Here is a 6,800-nt window from a genome sequence, read left to right as displayed (position 1 = left end):
TAACTTCAGAGTTAAGGAATCAGTAATGAATATTAATGTAGAGTAGTAAGATATTATAAGAGCAAAAGGAAGATCTTTATATCATTTTGACGAAACCCACTGGTCAAAGTTGGTCAAAATTTATCTAAATAGCGTACAAGGTACAAGGTTTATTTGACCAGACGGTCCTCTTGTATTTCCAACTTTGTAATCCTATTGATGCATATATACTAAGAGGCAGGGATATTGATATTTTGTTTGACAGTAAGTGAGTTAGTATGTTAGTATCACTCATTTGGCGGGATGAGGCAAGATGAAAAGCGTCGGATCACGTCCTTATATCGTACTTAAGCAAATATATTTTACAATAGGGTATTTCTGTGTTTTCCCACAGAGATTGTGATCTCATTTGAATGTAACAGGTGGACCGGGCTCATGAATTCGGAGCTCATGTGGTCTTCTTTGTAAAGAGTAATCAAGGAAACAAAGGTTCTAGCGAAAATCAAAGGAATGTAATCTAGGGACAAAGATCAGACATGGAAAACAGACAAGCACAACAAAGAACATAAAATAACCAAAATAATACATACATAGTAACAAAAGTAAATGAACAACTCGAACTCCACTAAGAACTGGGAGCATGGACCAGGTGCACCGGTAGGGTAAGCGTCCTTTGCTTTCCTATGAACACCCTCCGAGTTGCTCATTAAAAAGTCAAGTCCGGGGTAGACGAAAGGAGAAAGGAAAACAATCACACATTGAACAAATCAGTATTCATGGTGCAGATGGATACACCGTAACGATTCACGAGTTTATGATCACGACTTTAAAACTTATGACTTAAATCTTGTACCAACATAACCCTGTTCCAGAAGATTAATTTTAAGAAGTCTAGCGCAATACAAGAAGTCTGCGTAGTTACGGCAAGCTCTGGCATATTGTAATATGAAAACTCCATATGCAGACGCTGAAGGGCTTTTGCCACAGATGAAAGGAAAGTTGACAATTCTGAAAAGTCAACTAAAAAGTCATCACGTTTATCTTATAATTTGGTCAATAGTTTTCCTTCTCATCTATTTCAAAGTGTAGGTCAAGATATGAGGCTGACTTCACAATGTCTGTAGTATCCTTTATTTCAAATTCTTGTATCAAATCCCCGAAACAAGGATTGTTTAACGATAATACGTCATCTTAAAAGCGGAAATTGAGATTAAAGGATCTAGCTGAACGATGATTCTCCTGGATCAGATCAGCTATAAAAGCCTCATAAGAGTGAAGGAATAGGTCAGCAAGTAATTGGATTGCCGACCTTTTGTTGAAAAACTCGTCCACCAAACTCGACAAATATACTATCGATAAAAAATTCCGGCATTTTCAAAACATTTTGGATATAATTATTTGGAATTATTTTTCACAAAGTATGATGAATCTCTACAAAGAACTGCCTATTTGATCAAGATGCACCGTTTTTTGTTGAAGTAACAACGATGTTTAATGTTTTTGAGTTGGGATGTTAACTGAGTGTGGGGAATAGAAGTATAAAGAGTTGAAAAACCATAGGTTTTAATGTATTGTATTATGATAAAAACATTGAATTGAGGATTTATGTTTGTTTGTTTGTTGGGGTTTAACGTCCGAGCAGCAATATTTCAGCTATATTCAGACAATGAACATGAAATGGATGATAAAATGAACATGAAATGAAAAAAATAGGATGGGTCACAAGGATAATAGGGTCGACAAATTTTGATTTCCACTGGAGAAAGGGGGGGTGGGTAAGGTAGGGCAATTTAGCCTCCTGTGGCGGAGCGCAAAGGTTCCTACTCCTATCGAATACCACAGCAGGGTTCTTTAACATGCGAGGAACGTGGCATCTTTCCCAACACGGTGCACCACTATGGTTTGCAGTCAGGTTTTCCGTATTATAGCCTGACAACCCCAGCATGTAACACGCCAGGGGTACCCCATTCCACCACCTGGGGCACACATCCCAGTTGCTCTGTGGGCAGAGCGCCTAGCCCCCGGCTAGGTTTCTGAGCACTATTTAGTCGCCTTATACGACAAGCTTAGCGCTGCTGCAGGCCTATTCTTTTAACACTCGGACCTGCACGGGGCTCAGGATCCAATTAGAATTAATACCACCACGGTTGTAACAAATGTCGTGGTAGGTCTGGAGACCATCTTTGATAGCTGTGACTACAGAAGTTTTGAAAGAGGTTTGATGCTACATTTTGCAGATCCAGCTACGTAGCGTTGTTTATATGATTTTTTTGTGGAGTTTAGGAATCCAGTACATAGACGGTAGATCACAATCATCGTCATTGGTAGATACTAAAAGAGGATAACACAGATTTATGGTTTTCCATTATCTCTTCTTTGGAGAATGTAGTGGCAGTTCAGGTCATATTTTCTGCGTCTACCTCTGATGATAAACATAGGATGTAACACCTTTTCTAGACAATAATGTTATTTTAGGATTGTCTGCTGGTACGACATAATATTTGTCATGTATAATACAAATGTTTTGCTACATTGGGGTCTTTAAATACTGATGTAACATTGACGCTTATTCACCGACTTAAAACTTTCTTACGTTTCAACATTAAATGCCTCACAACATTAATATACTCTGACAGCGAATCAATGTCTTCTTGTTCTTCTTTATCCTTTTCTTGTGTAGTCTTCCACGGTATCCATAAGAACTTTAATGTTAATAATTCTAATTTATTGAGCGTGTGGTCCGCGGTACTTTGGACCTTTAGAAAAGATCCGTCTTCGATGATGTTTAAACCACCCGTAATGACGTGACCGGAATACCCATTTTTGAATGAAGAGTTTTTGCAAGAACAGTCAGATGGTTTAGCCTTGAAGTCATCAATCTTGAGGTTCTGCAATAGTCTTTTATAATTGAAAATTTGGATGCAATAGGTGAAGTACAGGAATATGAAATAATCAGTATTGATTTTTCTTTGAAATCCGAGGGAATTTTGTTGATGACGTTTTTGTGATGGACGATGACAGCCAAATTAATAGCATTTATACCTCTGTTGACAAACGGTAGTAGAAGAAATGATATTTTTTCTTCATCTTGACCTTTTACACAAACTGGTTTAAAGAGTCTGTGGAAACCAGTAGCCAAAATAATGGCCACAAGTCTGTATAATGATTCGATAGTTTTAGAAACATGGGTGCCAAGACTTGTTTTGGAAAGGGGTGTCGGAGAGTGAGAGGTATAAAATAGAGTTTAGTTTTTGTATGAAATGAAGATGACCATCTAGTTAGACATTATGCATCTGGGATGATGTATAGTGGGATGTCTATATCTCCTAATCCGTCTTGGATTTTTGTCAAATAAATTTATCACATTTATGTTATTTTTATATTGGTTTGAAAGGTTTCACATACTTTTGATGTTGTCATTGTACCTGTAAGGTATTGCAATACATAGTCTACATGAATGATCCTGTTGATTAAAATGTTGATAAACTGTCGGGAATTTGGTGATATTAATTCCCGAACGATGACCGTACATTCGTTTGTTTAACCGTACTTGTGTTTCACCGATATATACTAAACCGTATAAGTTGCATTCTAACCCGTAGATTAAGTTTGTCGATGTTACAGATGGATAATAAGTGTATAGCATACACAGGGAAATATTTGAAATATTTGAAATATTCGCGTTGATTGTTTACTACGTCTCTCTATTGTGTGCTTTACGTAGAAGATTTTGTTTTTTACTGAAAATACGGTCAAGCCATTGTATTCACGGCGGTTCGTTATCTTCACCTTACCTCATCCTGCCTGCTCAAAAATATGATCTGCGAACCATATCCACTATATAGAGTTAGTCTTTAGTTTATATAATTATTCACGTCAAGAAAGTGAATTATAATGTAACATTCTCATTGATGATGTACCTGGAAGTACATGTGCATGTATGCACTCGTAAGCTGTAGACAAGCTGCAGACAAGTTAATAATTAGCTGCATAGTTTTCGTCTTGCTGGTTCTTGTGTGGAGTCTTTGATTAATGGACTTTAAAGAAAATAAACGCATATTATGTCGTAATACAAATCAGTCAAATGTATTCATGCTGTTATCAACTGATTAAAAATGTATCATAATGTCTCGGCCCGAAAAGCTAAAATAAGTGATAATGGACAAGTTAACCAAATAATGGACTACTAAAATAAGGCATAGTGTGTTGTTATATAAATGTTTTACTAATGATATCAACTGATAATAATGTTTTAAAGAATTATTAAGTCGTAGTCGTATTACACAACGTTTCTCGCGCTGTGGTCGACTGTCTAGATTCACAGCCTAATTACTGATTTTATAAATTGTCTTTCTTCTAATTATAATCTTATCGTGGAATGCTTTCTTTATTAATTATGTGGTTTGACAATACAGAATTCTGTTTTAAAAAGAAATTTGTTAAAATTCGTAATGATATTGTTAGAATGATTATATTTGTTAATATGTTTTCAATATAATCCAATAAAACTACACCATTGTCTATGATATATCATAATGTAATGCAAAATTACCACGACTGTAACCATTTGAAATTGAAATTGAAATTTCAATAATAACGACATTGATTTTAAATCAAGCATGTCCACAAACTATCTGTAATGGTTGACAACATTAGCATACCATTACTGTGAAAGTAATGTTGTTCATGGGACATCAATTTTCGTGGTTTTTGTAGGAAGGCTACCTCACGAAATTTAGTTCCAAACGAAAATGAGATTTTCATTGATGTGTATGCTGAAAACCTGAAAACGACGAATTCAAGAATCCAAGAACTTGTGTTTATTTCCTGATTCAAGATATTGGGATCCACGTATTGATATACTTTCACAGTATTTTGAAAATGACGATATACGATAATTGGCAACACCGAATGTGCAAAATATAAAAATACCAATAATATAAATGTTAAAAATTTCGATATGCTCTAGATGTGTTCCAAGAACAAACCTTTCACCTTCATTAGAAAAAAAAACATAAGAAACTTAAAGATTAAAAGAATAAATGATATACAAAATAAATATATCGAAATAGGAAGCCAAATTCATCGGCAATGAGGTCTACAAAAGTCTGTAGAACGAAGGACATTCGAGGAGAACACAACATCAGAAACACGAAAATAAAAAAAAAAAAAACCCGAAAAATTAACTGTTTAAACAGTGTAAGTTTTACTCTGTTAAAAACAGTTGTTAATTTTGGCGTTTGTGTGTTTGTTTGTTTGTTCTTGGTTTGGTTTTTATTATAATTTGAATGTGCTTATTAAATGTTTTCATTAAATGGATCAATTTGATTCGTATATTTTCAAATTGACATTTATTTCCTACAATTTCCTTGACTAAATATATATTTCTAAAGACCAATCTTGTTTTGCTGTCTGTTGTTATAGTGTTATCTCCTTACTGATTTCCGGGACGTACTCATATGTATTCAATATTTTTCCTGCCTTTAAAAAATACGGGAAAAGGATTGGAATCCAATAAAACAATTTTACCAATTTTCTTCAGGCCTTGGCTTTAAGTGGCATTTTCGGTTTGATAATGTTGTGTTTCTAGGCGTTTGACATTACATGGATTGGCTCATGCATATAGTATCTCCTTTGTATGTAACTTTTAAGTACTTGTTTAGTATAAAAGCAATTTAACACACTTGCATTTACATCATAAAAACAAATTTCATAAACCTTCTGCTTAGATTAAACGTTCAAAAATCTGTCTACTTAAACGTTGACAGTAATTATCGGTATTGTTATTTTTCTGGTCTAACACAATAGGGTATAGAAATCTCATCACGTGATTAGAGCGTTTCGAAACCCATAAGTAAACAATAAAATGCACATAGAAAATTCCGGTAAGGAAAATGAAACTAAAAGAGGATTACAAATCCTATAAAATAAACTATTCACTTGCAGTATCTTTTTTATAGTTATGATTATCTCATATAAATGCATGACTACTTTATCAAAGATTCAATTTTTTACCAAATGTTATATTGAGGTATTTAAAAAGTTTCTCTAAAACCGCCAAATTAACTTTCACTTTTTAAACTCTGAGCTTGTATAGTTAGTGCTGCTTTCAGCGTCCACCACTATTAGATCCGGCAAATATTTTTCGCATATTTTTGCCTCAATGCGTCCATTTTTCACCTGATTATAATGCCATTTGTTTTTTAAACATTCTGATAACGACTTTATAATTCTGTCATCAGAATTATAATTGGATGTTGTGTAGTGAGTCTAAATTCAATAATATATTATACAAGGTAGTTTTATGCACTGTGTAAAACATTCCAAAACATGAGTTTCCCCCGGCGATTGACTTCCAATGAAAGTCTATCAGACATGCAATTACGAGAATATATATTTGTAAAGCATCAGTGCAGAGATGATTATAGTTTTGTGTTGAAGGCAACTTCTATATTTTACTAAAAGTGCAATAAACAGTTTATACCCACGCATAGAAATATTTAAAACAAAAACAAACAAAAGTCTATAAATTATCAAATTGCAAATCGTAAAAGAAGATAAACTTTGTAGTTAGAATTTGGAGAGTTTACAAAAATCCATTTATTTTGCATGATTCTTGGTTATGATGAGGCATACAAATATAAAGAACAATGGTATTATTTTTATGAATGGACATGAACGATCTCATCAATGAATGTAAAATCATGTTTATGCATGTCTTTTTTCTGAGTTAAGTATTCTAAAAAGTTTCATTGTCGGTAATGGATATTGCTTGCTTGCTTATAACCATTTCTTTTATTTATCATTTCATTTGTTTCTTG

The sequence above is a fragment of the Perna viridis genome, chromosome 1 (genome assembly GCF_037379345.1).
Source record: "Perna viridis isolate PV_CMFRI_1.1 ecotype Kerala chromosome 1, ASM3737934v1, whole genome shotgun sequence".
Lineage (NCBI taxonomy): Eukaryota > Metazoa > Mollusca > Bivalvia > Mytilida > Mytilidae > Perna > Perna viridis.
Note: the sequence above shows the minus strand (reverse complement) of the source record.